Source organism: Jatropha curcas, chromosome 4 (assembly GCF_041381405.1).
Source record: "Jatropha curcas cultivar XTBG-Jc1 chromosome 4, XTBG_Jcur_1.0, whole genome shotgun sequence".
In the NCBI taxonomy this organism is placed as follows: Eukaryota; Viridiplantae; Streptophyta; class Magnoliopsida; order Malpighiales; family Euphorbiaceae; genus Jatropha; species Jatropha curcas.
Genome location: NC_143154.1, coordinates 17249537 through 17268585, shown reverse-complemented (window position 1 = coordinate 17268585; position 19049 = coordinate 17249537). Strand labels below are relative to the sequence as shown.

The 19049-nt window shown below is 39.9% G+C and overlaps 1 long non-coding RNA gene across 1 annotated transcript; it reads left to right on the top strand.

Moving 5' to 3' along the window:
- The first annotated feature begins 536 nt into the window (after positions 1–536).
- LOC119370431 (uncharacterized) lies at positions 537–1654 on the top strand. The gene is made up of 2 exons (XR_005177958.2): positions 537–696; positions 1528–1654. It is a non-coding gene; the product is annotated as an uncharacterized LOC119370431 (long non-coding RNA).
- The last annotated feature ends 17395 nt before the right edge of the window (positions 1655–19049 follow it).

Genomic DNA, 19049 nt, shown 5'->3' with positions numbered 1-19049 from the left:
AGTAATATTAGATAATGAAATTAATGTTATTATCATTTGTAATTAATTAATCTAGCTAAGTTAATGTTAGTTAATTAAAGTAATCTTATTATTTGTAGTTAATTAATGTAGTTAATTTAAATTGGTAAATGTGAGTAGTTAATAGCTTTATAATTTTATTGTTGATTTAGTTAAGGTAGTTTAGATATAATGTATTGTAATGTATAATTTTAATTGTGTGGTGATGTTGAAGATTGATGGAGGATGGGAAATTTGATTGATTGACTGCCCGACGGATGGGCTGTGGTTTGGAAAATATTAGATATATTGTTGATATTTTAACAAGTGGATAGTCCAATTTTTAGGGGAGATGCTGCCGAAATTTCGGTAGAATATAAAAAAAATTTCGGTAGAAAAAAAAATAAAAATAAAGAAAAAAAAAGAAAAAAAAATAAATAATAAATAATAAATAAATTTCGGTAGGAAATAAAATACAAGTTAGAAGGAAGTAAATTATTATAGAAAAGAAATTATATTACCATATTTAATTACGTAGAGAAGTTAGAATATAAAATAAAATTTTTTAGAGTGGTGAATAAATATTTTGTCTGATAGAATTATTCTTTTTGTGTCGTTCTTGTAATTTCTTAGATCGCCCGGGTCCATCTAGTGCTCCTCCAGGACAGAATCAAAGCTAGAATCTTGCTCTCCATCACTGTGAGTAATAATGAATAATGCACATCAACACTGCATCTGCATAACACTTATTTATAAACATTACATTTTTTTTCATATTTACAACATATTATGAGTATTTTATCATATATATATTATGTTTCGATCATTATAATTATACTTATATAATTGTGCATTTGGATGAATCGTTTGATTATCTGTGCTGTGACTATACTGTGATTTGTTTGTGTGGAATTGGAATGAAGTGGGTCACCACGGGTTTGTGAGAATGGTATATGTTATATGGATCCTGAAAATGATATGAAATTTAGCCGGGTAAATGGGAGATCGGCGCCCCCGTGTGCACCACTGCTTTGATCTGTGTGATATGGAAAAACCACAGGTTGGTCTCTTTATTGGGCGCACCTGATAATTTAGATCTGACCGCAGCCCGCAGGGTGGCCTCCTGTTGTGAGCGCCTGATGATCTAGATTTGATGGAGACGACCGGGTTACCTCCTGTTGGTATGGAAAAGAATAGAGAGAATGGAAAAACAATGAGAGGGCTGGTCAAGTGAGGATTAGACCGGTCGGCCAGTATGGGGGATCGGCTCCCTGGTGCTCATGTGAGAGGATGGGCCATGTGGGAGGACGGCTCATCGGGGGTTCGGTGACTCCACTGACTAATTTCCACGTGTTGTGATTATATGAAGATGATATTGTTTGTGGGTGCTGATGTTATGTCATATGCCTGACCGTTGTGTGTCCATTCAGTATATTAGGGCGCATTTCGTGTGACTGTATGTGGTGTGTATTATTTATTATTATTCACTGAGTTGGAAAAACTCACCCCCCTTCTCTCCAAACTTCTCAGGTATTAGGAAGTTGCCGATCCAACGGAAGCTCTGCAATCTTCTCCGCAGAGTTATAAATGTAAACTTTATATTTCTGTTATTTAAATTTGGATGTAGTAATTATTCTATTATCTGATTGTTATTGAACTCCGCAGTTATAGGATTGTGTATTTTAATTAGGCATGCCGTATGCGTTCTTTTGGAATGACATGTTATATATTAGACGTAGGCATATTAGTATACCCATATTCTGAATATGACTTATCGTAATTAGGCCCAAATTAAACTTCAATTGAGATATTTAAATTTTGGGCCGGATTGTATAATAATTATATTTAAACCCTACTGGTATGGGCTTACTGTTATTATTCATTGGTGTGACTGGTGTTAGTAGAGTAGTTTAGGCTTACTACGGGCCTCGGGGGCCTTAAGCTTACCTGGGCCCTAGTGCCGGTCCGGCCCATAGTATCGGGTCGTGACATTGATTTGGAATTATTAAGTGTTTATATGTGAGTATGGTGGATAATAGTGGTAGCCTGAAGTGGATGGGTTGATTGGATTGATTGCCCGATGGACGGGCTTTGTGAATTGAGTGAATGAATGATTGTTGAATATGGCTTTGGTGGATGGGATGAGTTGATGTGAATTGCTCGATGGATGGGCTTTGATATTTTACTGTTGAATTGTGGTTTAGTCAAACTTTAGGGGAGGTTCTGCCGGAATTTCGATCGAATTTAGTTAGGTTAGTCATAATTAATAAATAAGTTAAAAGATTTACTCAGATTAATTCTTTAACTTGATATATAATAAATAAAGTTCTTTAATTATTTTATTATTATTATTATTATTTATTATTTATTTGTTTATTTTCCAAGGATAAATTATTATGATATATTGTTAATTACTACTTCTTTATTTAATTGTAATTAAATATGAATGTCTAGTTGTGCAATTGCATCATGATATTTAATTGTTTGCCATGCTTGCATTTAATTGCAATGCTTGATTAATTGTGTTGTGATAATGTTATGCTTTGTTTGTGTGGAGTTGGGATGAAGTGGGTCACCATGGGTTTGTGAGGGCGGTTTGCGATATCGCCGGCCATGTATGGGGAGATCAGCGTCCCGGTGTGCACCTGATGATATGATATGGATGATATGGAAAACCACATGGTGGCCTCCTGTTGGTATGGAAAAAAAAAAGAGTGAATGGAAAAACAATGAGAGGGCTGGTCAAGTGAGGATTAGACCAGTCGGCCATGTATGGGGAATCGGCTCCCTGATGCACACGTCATGAGAGGATGGGCCATGTGGGAGGATGACTCATCGGGGGTTTTGGTGACGCCACAGGCCAATTTCCATGTGATGTGATTATCTGAAAGTGTAAATATTTGCTATCACTGTTGTGATGCCATTTGTGTGATTACCCGCGTGATCATATAACTAGTCGGATAACTAGATTTAATTATTTACACATTTGTGTGAATGCGTGTGTGGTGCAATAATTATTAATCCTTATAAAACTCACACGTCTTGTTTAACTTTTCAGGAAGTAGGTTCCTCTTTAATCCGGCTTAAGCTCTGTTTCTTCACCACAGAGCTAGAAAGAAATTTTTTCTAGTTTTAGCGATTAATTTGCTATATAACTATACGTACAAGAACCTATTTATATTTGTCTGTTAGTGAACTCCGCAGTTGTAGGATTTTTGTACATCTAGTTGTGTATTATTATTATAAGTGTAATAATTTTATGAGCATATATTATAAATGTAATGTAATACAAATTGGGCGCGATCCATGAAATGTTTAAAATGTTTAATTTGGGGCCGAAATATAATATAATTATGAGGTTTATTGCATATAGTAATATGGACCGAATGGGAAATTCATATTGAGATAATTGAATTTTAGTGATTCAGGCTTACTACGGGCCTCGGGAGTCTTAAGCTTACCTAGGCCCTAGCGCCGATTCGGCCATGGAAATGGGTCGTGACATCTTCCTTCTACCATCTTTATTCTTAGAAAAAAAGAATAGAAAGAAGTAGAGAAGCATGTTGATAAGTGTTAATTTTAAAGAATTTTTAATATAGTTTTTATTAGAATTTTAGTAAGTTTTATTTCTTTAATTTGATTTTAATTCAATTCTAGTATAATTTTGTTTAAAGCTTCCTTGATTCTTAATCCGCTTGATCTAAGAGAAAATTGTAGGAATTTGGCACAGAAAAGAACTTTACAAGCAAGACACTCAGTCTTTAGCACACCCAGGCCGTGCTAGAAGGCACAACCGTGCTAAAAGCTAAGGAAATCAAGGGAGAGACAGAAGAGAGCACGGCTTGGGTGTGTCAAAAGGCACGGCCGTGCCAGAATGGGATCTAGGGCGTGTCAATGCCTAGCACGCCCATGACAATTTCAGGAGGGAGTGACAGAAGCAAGCACGCCCTGCCTGTGCTATATGGCACGCCCGTGCCTTAAGGATTCATCAGGGTGTGCTTGCCTAGCACACCCCGTGCTTCACTAGCCAGACTTCCAGACTAAAGCACACCCAGCCCATGCATTATGGCACGCCCGTGCTACGCAGACAGAACTAGCGTGAACTAAATACGTAAATCCATCTTTTCCTCACATGGGCCCGCCTCGTAGAGTTTCCTAAACATACTAAACAAGACCTAGACTTATTTTGAGAGAGAAAGGAGTCCTAATTAAGAAGAAATCAAAAGCCTAAATAGTCATGATCTCCTATAGAAGATTTTGCACTAAATAAGGATTCTATTTCCTAAAAGGAGTCAGACTTACCTTCAGGAGCTCTATATAAAGAGGGGAACTTCTCAGTGCAAAGGATCTCGTTTTTTGTCTTATTTTCTACATAATTCTCTCTCTCTAAAAGACTTCAAGCATCCAAGATCCGTGCCAAGAATCAAGGAAGCCATCCATACAGCTGTGATTTAGTTTTTATTTCTAAACTCTTCTTCTTATTTTTCTTTTCATTATTATCTTTAAGTATGATGAATGATTTAAACATGAATGAGTTTTATTTAATTACTATGTCCAGCTAAACTTTTATACTAGGGATTTGATGTAACTTAATTCGATTCCAGTTTATAATATTAGATTTATTTTTCTTTGTTCTTGTTATAACTTATTATTGTGCTTAAAGCTTCCAGGCAGAAAATTTTCCCCTGGATTGAGTTATTTCAATAATCGCTATCGGGAGAAGGGTTATTGATATGAAAAAGATAATAATTTACTTGAGAATAATAACTTGACGCGGAAGCTATATGGTTTGACTCAAGGGAGGTTTTCATAATTTAATGATTATTAGGTTATGAACTCACAAAACAACCACTAAACCTAAGGATCTAATCTAAGTTTGATTATACTATTGAAAGATAGGTGATTAACTATATTAAAATAACTAACAACACATCGGGAGAGCTTGTTAGTAACTCTAGGGTTGTTTCTCCTACTTGAACAATTAAAGTTGATTAATAAACTAATAGAATAAGCTGGATAGAATTAAGCGAAATCAAATTCCCTAGTAGTCTAATCTCCTGATTTCTTTTCACCTAAATTAAGTGCTTGATCTCCTTCTGTTTTTACTTTAAATTTATTTTCCTTATAGCAATCTTTCTTATCACCGTTTAAATATAATAGGTTAACACAATTTTGGTACTTGATATACAATCCCTGAGGAGACGATACTCTACTTACTTTATATTACTTGCTACGATTTCGTACACTTGCGAAAACCACTGTCACATGTAGCTCTACCTGTAAATCCATCACTTCTTTGCAAAACCGAGGTTGAATCCAATTCAGCACTCTCATCTCATCTCTGCTCGCAAATCTGCTCTCAATAAGCTTGAATCTCTTTTCGGTTCTGCTTCTGATCCAAATTCCTACTCCCCTTATCTCTTTTCTGATGCTGAATCCGTTCTTCAACCATTAGTTCTTGCCTGAGATTTGTCCTACGCTAGGGTTATTGAGCCTGCACTCGAATTACTTTCAAGCTTTTTCTCATTGGGTCTCATTAGAGGTAAGATTGACAGTAAAATTGGAAAGAATAACTCTTTGAATCAATTGAATGTGACAATTTCTTTCTCTTATCCTCATTATTTCCAATATTAGTATTTGAAAAGCTACTACAAGTATCTCATTCTTCCCTTAAAAAGACATCATTTTTCCGATTTAGATATTTGCTTCTCTTGATTTTTTGGTACGTTACTTTGATTAAAACCACTGGAGATAGATTGCAAGAGGAAGCTACCAATCGTTCATAGAATCTCTTGATTCAACGGAGGAACTTCTTTTGCGTTTTCTGGACTACTTTAAAGAGAGAGAGAGAGAGAGAGAGAAAGAGAAAGAGAGAGAGAGAGAGATTGAGTAGAGTTGAAATTGAAGAAACATAATCCCATGGGAAGATAAAAGAAGCATAGTCTGGTCATTTTTCATTTTCAGTGTTTTTAATCCATGTTGCATCCTATTTGGCGCACAATTAGCAGTTAAAAAAAAGTGGGATCTAGTCGTCCTACAATGATTGTTGACAGTTCACGCGTGCAAATTTCACTAAATTGTCAAAAAATTAAGAGTTTATTCACCAAATTGTAAATTTGTTCTGTTTACACACTAAAATAGAAATTTTCGAAAATTTCATACACCAAAATTGCAATTATCCTTTGAGAAAACATAACAAATTCATTTATTAGTTTGATATATACAATAGATTTTTATAATAATACTTTAGTTACCATTTTAGTTAATTAATAAATATTAATTTATTTTTTTAGTAATAAAACTAATATTGATTTTATTAATATTTATGAAAAGTAAGTTATATTCTTTTTATTTTATTTTATATATTTATTAAGTAAAAATAAGTAATAAGAATTACTATGGAAAATGATAATGAAATTTTAATGTTAAATTAATGTATTGTAATTGTTAAGGATTAGTTGTAAATAGAACTCTATTAAGAGTTAGATTCCTGATAGGTTTATAGTATCTTGTATGTGTGTATATATATGTGTGTCCCTATTGATGAAATACAATCAAGAAAATATTTTTCCACAATAAATTCACATGGTATTAGAGCCTTTGGCTCGTTAAACTTTTTTTTCCATTTGCGTTGAAATTCCAGCGACTGTCACTCTCGATGACAATTCTAGGGTCACCATTTTGTCTCACCGCCTACCTCAGAAGGTTCCCCAACTGCTGATCAGCGTTCCGTCCAAATCCGGTCACCGAATTCCCTGCGTGTGGGCCACACGCGCAGCTTTTGTTTTCTGCTACAGTACCACGCGCCGGCGCGTGGCGGCGCGTCCGGCTATTTTCGGCGATTAGAAATAGTTCTCTGGCTTCGTTTCAACTTCAGTAATCTACTCAGGTGGTTGTTTTTCCAATCTGGCGAAGTTTTGGTAGGGGCGTTCTCAGTTTTTGTCAATTTGGCGTTTCAGGTTCCTGTTTGCTTTTGAAAGGCTATTTTTTTTGTATCTCTTTCTGGGTTGCTGGTAGGGTGTTCAGTTTTTATTAATAATGGATCTTGCATCTACAGATTCTAAAACTACTATTACTGAATTGATCCCAGCAATGAATAAAATCACAGAACATAAATTAAAAGGACCTAATTATTTAGATTGGAGTAAGACAATTAGAATTTATTTACGAAGTGTTGAAAAAGATGATCATCTAATTGATGATCCACCAACTGGTGACACCAGACAACGTTGGCTCAGGGAAGATGCTAAGTTGTTTCTACTGATTCGCAATTCTATTGACAGTGAAGTGGTTGGGTTAATCAATCATTGTGAGTTTGTTAAAGAATTAATGGAATATCTTGAATTCTTGTACTCGGGAAAAGGTAATCTATCTCGTATGTATGAGGTCTGCAAAGGTTTTTATCGAGCTGACCAGCAAGATAAGCCCCTTATAGCCTATTTCATGGAATTTAAGAAGATTTATGAGGAACTTAATGTTTTATTGCCTTTTAGTCCCGATGTTAAGGTTCAACCGAGAACAAATGGCTGTGATGAGTTTTCTTGCAGGTCTTGCTCCGGTTTTTGAAACTGCCAAATCACAGGTTCTTTGAGGTAGTGATGTTACCTCTCTTCAGGAGACTTTTGCTAGATTGCTCCGTACTTGTGAATACTCAAATTTTGAGGCTTCTCATGTTGTTGGTGGCATGTGAAACTCTTTAAACGGAGGAAAACACGCTGCTACAGTGCCATGCCAATTAGTTTGTCTTTGCTACAGTAAACGGAGGAAAACACGCTGCTGCAGCAACTGTGCAAACAGTCCGGCCAGACCGGAGGCCATTTTGGACATTTACTGGAAATATGTCAATATGGTACTTAAAACGTCCGGAATATCGCGAGGATCGCGAAACAGGTCCCGGAATATTTTTCGGAGGTCCGGAACTCCCAAAAAGGCCCTCGGAACGAGGCACGGTGTCCACACCGGCCACGGCGGCAGCAGCCGCCCAGCGCGGGCGAGGCCTGCCGCTCAGCGCGGGCGAGGCCTGCCGCCCCGCGCGGGCGAGGCCTGCCGCCCAGCGCGCGCGAGGCTTGACGCCCAGCGCGCGCGGGCGAGGCTTGACGCCCAGCGCGCGCGGGCGAGGCCTGTCGCCCCGCGCGGGCGGGGCCTGCCGCGCGCGCGGGCGAGGCCAGCCGCCCAGCGCGAGCGAGGCCTGTCGCCCCGCGCGGGCGAGGCGTGCCGCCCAGCGCGCGCGAGCGGGGCCTGGCCCCCCTACGCCCCTGGGCGGCACCTGCCGCCCAGCTTGGGCGACACCTGCCGCCCAGACCAGGCGGGGCCTGTCGCCCCACCGACTGGGCGGCAGCTGCCGCCCCACCGACAGGGCGGCAGCTGCCGCCCTCCTGGGCGGCACCTGCCGCCGAGCCAGGCGGCACCTGCCGCCCAGCCCCCCGGGCGGCAGCTGCCGCCCTCCCGGCGGCACCTGCCGCCCGGGACCCGAAAATGGCCAGTCCAATTTTGACCTCTTGTCCGTTTTGACGGACGAATCCTTCTCCCTCTCACGCTCCTTGCGTTTTCTTTACCGCTTTTTGCATTTAATTTAATTTTTTATTGCATTTTTATTGTGATATTTGGACATTAAAATTAAACAAATTAAAATTAATTAATATTTCCTAAGCGAGGAGCTTAATCGGGAGTTAAGAAGCGGTCGTCGATTAAATCAGGTATGTAAACAAAACTCTGCCTATTTAATGTCAGCACTTCATGCATATTTCTCTTCTACTCTTAATAATTCTACAATTGCATAAATGCATCCACGTCATTATTTTTTGGTAAATAAACTGCTTTAATAAAAACAAACATGATTAAGCTTAACGCCCGATTAATTAATAATTGTGGTAGTTAAGCTTAAATCCGACAATATTGGCTAAAGAGCCTAGTTAATTAATAACTACGGTTCAATCGCCTTATTTCGAATAAATCTGGCTTAAGTCCAATTAATCAATAATTGTGGCTAAAAGCTTTAATCAATCATGTTTAAACAGTAAATTGTGATTAAGCTCGAACGCCCGATTAATCGATAATCGTGGCATTAAAGCCTAAATCGCACATTTTGGCAAACTAATTGCCTAAAACAACACATTTTGGCCAAAGGCCCTAAAATCAACCATTTTGGCGACAATCGCCTAAAATCAATCATTTTGGCAATCTAATTGCCTAAATCAATCTTTTTGGCAAAATGCCTTAAAATCAATCAAAATCAACATTTTTGGCATCAAATGCCTAAAATCAAATCAATCAACTCTTTGGCAAAATGCCTAAACAAAAATGCACGAAGCATACACACAATTATGCACAAAGCATACACACTTATGCACAAAGCATACACACTCATGCACAAAGCATACACACTCATGCATTAAGCATACACCTTCAAAGCCCTTTTAAAAAGGCCTATCGAACTACGTTGACTTTGATCTTCCATTCAAACGGAAGTACGTAGGCACGTTCGGGATTTAACCCCGAGCGGCAAGTCGAAATCACTCAAACATTTCATTAATCCATCATTCACCTTGCAAAGCATTCATCCATCGGTTAGTTCGTCAGCATGACATAGTCTCGGGATCCACCTCGGGTTCGTAGATTGTGCCTTAAACATTGGGATAATTAATCTAGTAACTAGGTTAATTAAAAATGGAGTCACTTAGGGTTTTTTCCTAGTTTACCCTAAAATAATTAAACAAGGTGGCGACTCACACACATCACGTGTATTTCTTCTCATTCATCATATGCATCACATGCCTATGTGCTTTTGGGGAAGGGGTTCACAGTACTGAGGGTTCTCATACCCCTTCCCCTTCTGATAATAGTGCCCTTGTGAGTCGTAATCAGGTATCTCGGCAACCAGGAAACAAAGAACGAGGAGGAAATAATCGTTGTAATGGACCAATTACTCGAGAGGCAAGTATTCTTATCTGTCATTATTGCCATGAACCTGGTCACACTAAACGGTATTGCAAGAAACTGATCAATAAGCCACCAAGGGTAAATATGGCCACTCAAGATTCTGCAGTTACTTCTTCTGATAACACTGTAACAATTTCTGCTACGGAGTATGTCGAGCTCTCTAGATACCGTTCTTCTAATCTGCTGATTCCTCGATTGCTACTGCTGCCAATTCAGGTAATCCTTCATGTCTTATGTCTACCTCATCAGAGTGGGTCATTGATTCTGGTTGCACAGATCACATGACAGGTAACCCTAGTCTCTTATCATCATTAAAAGAACCCAAACAATTTAATCGTCATGTTACTCTAGCTGATGGGTCCACATCTTCTATCACGTGTATTGGCACTGCCAATCCCATTCCATCTCTTCCATTGTCTTCTGTTTTTTGCTTGCCTCATTTTTCGTTTAATCTACTATCGGTTAGCAAAATTACTCGTATATTAAATTGTTGTATTACATTTTATCCTACATATTGTGTGTTTCAGGATCTTTTGATGAAGCGGATTATTGGTAGAGACGTGAGTTTGGTGGCCTTTATCTTCTGGATGAACGCGTTTCGTTATCTCCGGCTTGTGCTGGTGGTCTATCTCCTCTTGAGGTTCATCACCATTTGGGTCATCCTTCATTGTCTACTTTAAAGAAGTTGTGTCCGCAGTTTCAGTCTTTGTCAATTTTAGAATGTGAATCTTGTCAATTTGCCAAACATCATCGTTTACCTTTAGTTCCTCGAGTAAATAAACGGGTTTCATCCCCTTTTGAGTTAGTTCATTCTGATATTTGGGGTCCATGTCTTGTTATTTCTAAAACTGGCTTTCGGTATTTTGTGACTTTTGTGGATGATTATTCTCGTGTTACTTGGTTATTTTTAATGAAAACTCGTTCTGAGATATTCTCTATTTTTTGTTCCTTTTGTGCTGAAATTAAAACTCAATTTAATACCTCTGTTCGCATATTGCACAATGATAATGCTAAAGAATATCTACCTAGTTCTTTCCAATCTTATATGTCACAGAATGGTATCCTCCATCAAACATCTTGTGTTGATACTCCTTCTCAAAATGGGGTTGCAGAACGAAAAAATCGACATCTTCTTGAGGTTGCTGGGGCACTTCTATTCCAAATGAAGGTCCCTAAACATTTTTGGGTTGATGCTGTCTCTACTGCATGTTTTTTTATTAATTGCATGCATTCTTCTGTTCATAATGGTGAAATTCCTTATAATGTCTTGTTTCCTTCGAAGCTTCTGTTTCCCATTGAACCTCGTATTTTTGGTTTTACTTGTTTTGTTCGTGATGTTCGTCCACAGGTTTCCAAATTAGGTCCAAAGTCCCTTCGTTGTGTTTTCCTTAGGTATTCTCGGTGTCAAAAAGGTTATCGTTGTTTCTCTCTCGATCTTGACCGTTATATTATTTCTGCAGATGTCACATTTTTTGAGAATACTCCATTTTTTCCTTCTTCTATATATAAGAGTGAGGGGGAGGATGATGAGTTTTTAGTTTATGCTATCCAGCAATTTCATAACTCTCCTGCTCCTGCTCCTATTCCTGAACCTGTCCCAGCTCCTGCACCAGCATCTGCTTGCCCTCATTTTGAACAAGTTTATTCTAGGAGAACAGAAACTCTTGACTCACTTCCTCCACCTGCCGCTTCAATAGAAGATCCAGTTCCCTCCACTCAACCTGAGCCTGTGCCATCCACTCCCCAGTCAGACCTTGACCTTCCGATTGCTCTTCGAAAAGGTAAACGCAAGTGTATCCATCCTATTTCCTCTTTTGTCAGTTATGATCATCTTTCTTCTTCATCTCGTTGTTTTGTAAGTAGCCTAGACTCTGTCTCTATACCTACAATTGTTGCCCAAGCTTTGTCTCATCCTGGTTGGTGTGCAACAATGAAAGAGGAGATGGCTGCCTTAGACACTAATGGTACTTGGGATCTTGTGCTTCTCCGGACAGGTAAGAAAGCTATTGGTTGTAAGTGGGTTTTCTCTATTAAGGTGAATCCTGATGGGTCTGTTGCTCGTCTCAAGGCTCGATTAGTTGCAAAGGGCTATTCTCAGATTTATGGCCTTGATTATTCTGATACTTTTTCTCTAGTCGCCAAATTGTCTTCTGTTCGTTTATTTATTTCTTTAGCAGCTACTTTTGACTGGCCTTTACATCAGCTGGACGTTAAGAATGCCTTTCTTCATGGGGATCTTCAGGAGGAAGTTTACATGGAGCAACCACCAGGCTTTGTTGCTCAGGGGGAGTCGGGTAAAGTGTGTAAACTTTGAAAATCTCTTTATGGCCTAAAACAGAGTCCTTGAGCTTGGTTTGGTAGATTTTGCAATGCGGTACATCAATTTGGCATGCAGAAGAGTACTTCTGATCATTCTGCATTTTTCAGAAGTACTAAGACTGGTTTAATTCTACTTGTGGTTTATGTTGATGATATTGTTATTACAGGGAGTGATTCAGCCGGTATCACATCACTCAAGTCATTTCTCCAAACTCAGTTCCAGACAAAAGACTTAGGATTGTTGAAGTATTTTTTGGGTATTGAAGTGTCTAGTTGTAAGAGAGGCATATTCTTATCTCAAAGGAAATATGTCCTTGATTTACTGAAGGAAACTGGAAAGTTGGGTGCCAAGCCTTGCAGTGCTCCAATGACTCCTAATTTGCAACTTTCAATTGATGGTGAGCTATTTGATGATCCTGAGATGTATAGAAGGTTAGTGGGCAAATTGAATTATCTTACAGTAACATGTCCAGATATTGCTTACTCTATGAGCGTCTTAAGCCAGTTTATGTCTTCTCCTACTGTTATCCATTGGGAAGCTTTATGACAAATTTTGTGCTACTTGAAAGGCAATCCAGGTCGTGGCCTGCTTTATAGTAATCATGGGCATTTGGACATTGAGTGTTTTTCAGATGCGGATTGGGCAGGTTCGAAGGTTGATAGAAGATCAACTTCAGGATATTGTGTCTTTGTGGGTGGAAACTTGATATCGTGGAGGAGCAAGAAACAAACTGTAGTCTCACGATCGAGTGCTAATCAGAATATCGAGTTATGGCACAATCTGCTTGTGAATTAATTTGGATTCGTCAGTTGTTAAAGGAAATTAGCTTCAAGTTATCCTTGCCTTCAAAGTTATAGTGTGATAATCAAGCTGCTCTTCACATTGCATCAAATCCAGTATTCCATGAATGAACGAAACATATCGAGATTGATTGTCATTTCATTCGTGAAAAGATACAACAGGGTGTTATCTCTACAGCTGTGAACCCCTCCCCCGAAAATAGGCATATAATGAATATGACTAAGGGCAGAAATGCACGTGAATGTGTGAGTCGCCACCTTGTTTAATTATTTTAGGGTAAACTAGGAAAAAACCCTAAGTTGACTCCAATTTTAATTAACCTAATTACTAGATTAATTATCCCAATGTTTAAGGCACAATCTACGAACCCGAGGTGGATCCCGAGACTATGTCATACTGATTAACTAACCAATGAATGAATGTTTTGCAGGGTAAATGATGTAATTGGACCAATGAAAATGTTTAAGTGATTTCGATGATTTCGACTTGCCGCTCGGGGTTAAATCCCGAACGTGCCTACGTACTCTCGTTTGAATGAGAGATCAAAGCCGACGTAGTTCGATAGGCCGTTTTTTAAAGGGCTTTGAATGGGTATGCTTAATGCATGAGTGTGTGTATGCTTTGTGCATTTTGTTTAGGCATTTTGCCAAAGAATTGATTGATTTGATGTTTTAGGCATTTGTTGCCAAAAATGTTGATTTAAGGCTTTTAGCCAAAAGATTGATTTAGGCAATCAGTTTGCCAAAAGTTGATGTGATTTAGGCGATTGCCGCCAAAATTGATTATTTGAAGGCTTTTAGCCAAAATGGGTTGATTTAGGCAATTTGTTTGCCAAAAAGTGTTGATTGGGCGATTGTCGCCAAAATTGATTGATTTAAGGCTTTTAGCCAAAAGATTGATTAATTCAACGCATTTTGCCAAAGCTTCGATTTAAGCGATTTGTCGCTGAAAAGTGGTTAATCTTACTTATAGGCAATTTGTTTGCCAGAAGTGATCAATTGAATTGCAATATAGGCAACTTATTGCCAAAAAAAATGTGTTTAATTAAGGCTATTTAGCCACAATTATTGATTAATTGGACTTAAGCCGGACTGCTCGAAATAAAGGCGATTATACCATAGTCATTAATTGACCAGATACTTTAGCCAATATTGTCAGATTTAAGCTTTAACACCACGATTATTAATTAACCGGGCATTTAAACTTAATCATATTTAATTGGGGCAGTTTATTTGCCAAATTGATGACGTGAATGCATTTATGCAACAGTTTAATTCAGAATTGGAGTAGAAGAAGAATATGCATAAAATGCTGAAATTAAATGGGCAGAGTTTCGTTATTACCTGAGTTAATCGGCGACCGCTTCTTAGCTTCAGCTTGAAAACTCCGGATTAAGCTCCTCATTTGGGGAATATTAATTAAAATTAATTTATTTTAAGTGGCCAAATATCACAACAGCAGAGTAATAAAAGCCTACACTAAATGCAGAAAAAGCAGTAAAAGAACCGCAAGGAGCGTAGGGGAGAAGAGAGCGTCCGTCAACACAGACTGATTGAGTAAAAAAGTCGCATCGGGCCTGTATTTATAGGGAAAACCCAGGCTGGAGGGCTGCAGCTGCCGCCGCGTAGGGCGGCCTCAGCTGCCGTGGCCGACGGCCGCAGCCGCCCTTGCCGGCGGCTTCCGCCGCCGTGAAGGGCGGGCGCCCCCACCGTGGCCGGCAGACGCCGCCGCCGTGGCTTGTCCACTTTCTAGTTTTTCATTCCGGAGGCTTTTTCAGGAGTTCCGTACCTCCAAAAAAATATTCCAGGACCAGTTCTGCGATCCTCGCAATTTTTCGGACGTTTCAAGTACCATATTGGCATACTTTCGGTGAACTTTCCGAATGGCCTCCGGTTCGACCGGACTGTTTGCAGCTCGGGAAAACAGGCTTTTTGAGCCTCAAAATTTGAGTATTCACAGTTGCCCCCCACCGGCGACCATAAAAATGATTTATGGGAGTCGGTGGTTGTCTGAAAAACAAATTTTGAAGGCGAAAATTGGACGCGTCGAAAAGACCCGTCTTTTGGCCTTCATGGCCAAATTGGGCATTTTTGGGCCTTTTGGGCCAAATTGAGAATTTTTGGGCCTTAGGGGACAAAATGTGAACTTTTGGGCCTTTGTGGCCAAATTGGGAATTTTTGGGCCTTTGGGGCCAAATTGTGAAAATTTTTTAGGCCTTAGGGGCCAAAATGTGAACTTCTGGGCCTTTGTGGCCAAATTGTGAATTTCTGGGCCTTAGGGGCCAAAATGTGAAAAATTTTGGGCCTCTGTGGACAAATTGGGTATTTTTGGGCCTTTGGGGCCAAATTGAGAATTTTTTGGGCCTTAGGGGCCAAAATGTGAACTTTTGGGCCTTTGTGGCCAAATTGGAAATTTTTGGGCCTTTGGGGCCAAATTGTGAAAATTTTTTGGGACTTAGGGGCCAAAATGTGAACTTCTGGGCCTTTGTGGCCAAATTGTGAATTTCTGGGCCTTAGAGGCCAAAATGTGAAAAATTTTGGGCCTCTGTGGCCAAATTGGGTATTTTTTTGGCCTTTGGGGCCAAATTGAGAATTTTTTTGGGCCTTAGGGGCCAAATTGGAAATTTTGGGACCTTTGATGATCAGAGGAGGAGGCCCCGTCGCTGATGCCATGGTTGCTAGGCTTTTCTGTTGTTGTCTGTACTTTTCTTTGCCTGTATTTTCTGTACTGTACTTTATTTGTACCTGCATTTGGTTAGTACTGAAAATTTATATGTATGCATGATTATCTATTTTGACTTGTAAAAAACAGGATTTTCTTTCAATTTTCGATTTTCAATTTTTTTCAAAAATGAATCCCTTTTATAACCACAACATGCACAATTAGACTAAGAATCTCTCCAAGGTAAAAAAGATCAATTTGGAGAGGTACGGTCTATTTCCTGGTATGACATCACCTGCTTTATCCAGGTTAGCTTCCGCCATACCCGAGTTTACCTGCTAGGCCTTACACACTGTACTTGGTACTGCGCTTCGCGCGTTTTGAGGCAGATGGGGATAGACCAGACTGTCCCAATTGTAGATGGCACTTCAGCTGATTCAGCCATCACTCCGGGTGTTACCCGAGCAGTCCTTAGGGCTTGGGTTAGAGACCATCACATAGTTAGGCCTTTACCTAATCCTGCCGGTGTTCAGATTTCTCCTGAGTATCGGACCTGGTTCATTGCCGTTGTCTGGCCGGTTGAAAGGCCAAGGAGGAACGCAACGCACTGCTGAGTGTACTTGAAGGTTGGGCTCAGGCTGACGCTGATAATGAGATTGGGACTGATGAGGAGATTGTGTTGGCTCCTCGGACAGGCGAGGTTGAAGAGAGTTCAGCAGCTAGGAATGACTCGGAGGATGTTGCCCCACGGAGGCGACGGGACACCTAGACTCTTATAGGCTTTTGGACTTTTGTTGTTTTTCCCTTATTTTGACTTTTTATTTGGGACTTTGACTTTGGATTTTGGATGTATGTTTTGTTTTTTTTTTTTTTCGGACTTGGACTTAGACTTCATTATTTATTTATTTTGGACTCTATTGCTTTTTGCTTGACTTCGGGCTGTTTGACTTTATTGCTTTAATTGGAATGAGATTTGACTTTTAAACTTTCCAAGCATTTTCCAACTTTATTTATTCAAGCTCTAATTTTTGCCTAAGCTGCCCTTTCGGGTTTTCAACTTAGCGAGCTACCCATTTTTGCCTAAGCCGCCCTTTTCGGGTTTTGAACTTAGCGGGCCCCGACTTTTGCCTAAGCCGTCCTTTCGGGTTTTCGACTTAGCGGGTTTTTCTCTTTTTTTCTTTTCTTTTTCTTTTTTTTTTTACTTGGCAAAGAAGAATGAATTATGAAATGATTTTCATTAATGTTTAGACCGCGCCCAAAGAGGGCTGCCTACATATCTCCGATACACAATTTCTTTTTTCCGAGGAGAATCAGGTCTAATGTAGCTCTTTTTACATTATGCAATGCTTATTATACAAAATATCTTTTTAACTGATCTAAATTACATGGATTCGTGAATTCCAAACCATCCAAATCAGTCAAAATGACGGCTCTGCCAGACAATATTTTCTTCAACACATAGGGACCGGCCCAATGAGGACGAAACTTCCCACACGGGTCTATGATTGGCTGTCTAATTTCCTTCAGGACCAAACAACCTTCTTCCAGTTTTCGATCTTTGACCTTCTTATTAAAATGCCTAGCCATTCTCCTCTGGTAAACTTGAGTTTGGTCGATCGCTTGCAATCGTTTTTCGTCCATACCCAAGAGTTGCAAATGATAATTCTTAGCCCAATCTGCTTCGCTGATCTGGCTTTCCCGGATAATCCTCGCCGACTGAACTTCCAGCTCAATAGGCAACACTGCTTCCATACCATACACTAAGGAATACGGAGTTGCTCCGGTGGGCGTTCTGATTGAAGTCCTATATCCCCATAGGGCATTCAGTAACTGTTCATGCCAAGCTTTGTGCTTTTTAACTGTCTTCTGCAAAATGACTTTTATAGCCTTATTTGCAGCCTCTACAGCCCCATTTGTTTGTGGCCGATAAGGTGAAGACTTGTGGTGCTGAATCTTCTTTTGCTTCAACAGGTCAGAAAATTCACTTTGAAAGTGGGACCCGTTATCAGTAATGATCTCGAATGGCGTTCCGTATTGACAAAGGATGTTAGTACGAACGAACTGTGCTGCCTTCTTGGCATTCAAGACCGAATAGGAGGCTGCCTCAATCCACTTAGTGAAATAATCAACAGCGACCAGGATAAATTGGTGACCATTGGAAGCCTTTGGGTGGATTTTTCCGATCACGTCTATGCCCCAAGTTGCGAAAGGCCATGGTGAAGCAATAGGATTCAAATTGACCGGAGGCCATCTTTGCAGCTTAGCAAAAATTTGACACTCATGGCACTTCTGCGCGTGCCTCACGCAATCTGCATTCATGGTTGACCAGTAATAACCCAGGTTCACTATTTTTCGAGCCAAGGCTATCCCATGCATGTGTGGACCAGACTCCCCATTATGTAAGGAATCCGTGATGGTTTGAGCTTCTCCCTCATCAACGCACCTTAGGTGCAGGCCATTCCAACTTCTTTTATACAGAACTCCCCCAGTAAGGAAATATCCGGATGTTAACTGTCTCAATGTCCGTTGGTTAGTCTTGGTGGATCCCTCCGGGTAGGCTTCATTTTGAAGATAATTCTGTATATCCCAATACCAGGGCTTGTCATCCACCAAATTCATGATATGTGCTGGCTGTTTCTGTAGCCGAACTGTCAGAGGTCGAATGACTTGGTCTCCCCCTACATTAACCATGGAGGCCAAAGTAGCCAAAGCATCAGCAAACTGATTTTTGGCTCGCGGCAAGTAGTGGAAGGATAAATCCTCAAATTGCTGAGCCAATTCGTCCAAGCGTTGTAAGTAAGGAACCAAACGCTCTTCCTTAATTTTCCATTTTCTCAAAGCTTGGGAGACTATTAAATTGGAATCCCCGAAAACCTTGAGGACCTTTATTTCCTTTTCTAGGGCTGCTTCTAACCCCTTTATGCAAGCTTCATACTCGGCTTCATTGTTGGTGCAGTTGAAATCTAATTTGACTGCGATTGGGACGTATTCTCCACAAGGAGTTTTGAATACGACTCCAACCCCATTTCCATGGTAGTTTGAAGCTCCATCGAAGTACATTTCCCAGACTTCGCTTTCCAAGCTCAACAAGTCTTCATCAGGAAATTCTACCTCCGGCATTTGGTCTTCGACCGGTAATTCTGCTAATTGATCAGCCAAGGCTCCGCCTTTCACTGCCTTCCGTTGTACAAATTTTAAATCATAGGCTGCGAACACCTACACCCACTTAGCCATCTTACTGTCAAGAATCGGCCTCTCCATAAGGAATTTCAAGGGGTTCGATTCAGAAATAACGTATGTGGTGTAGGATGAGAGGTAGTGCTGCAGCTTT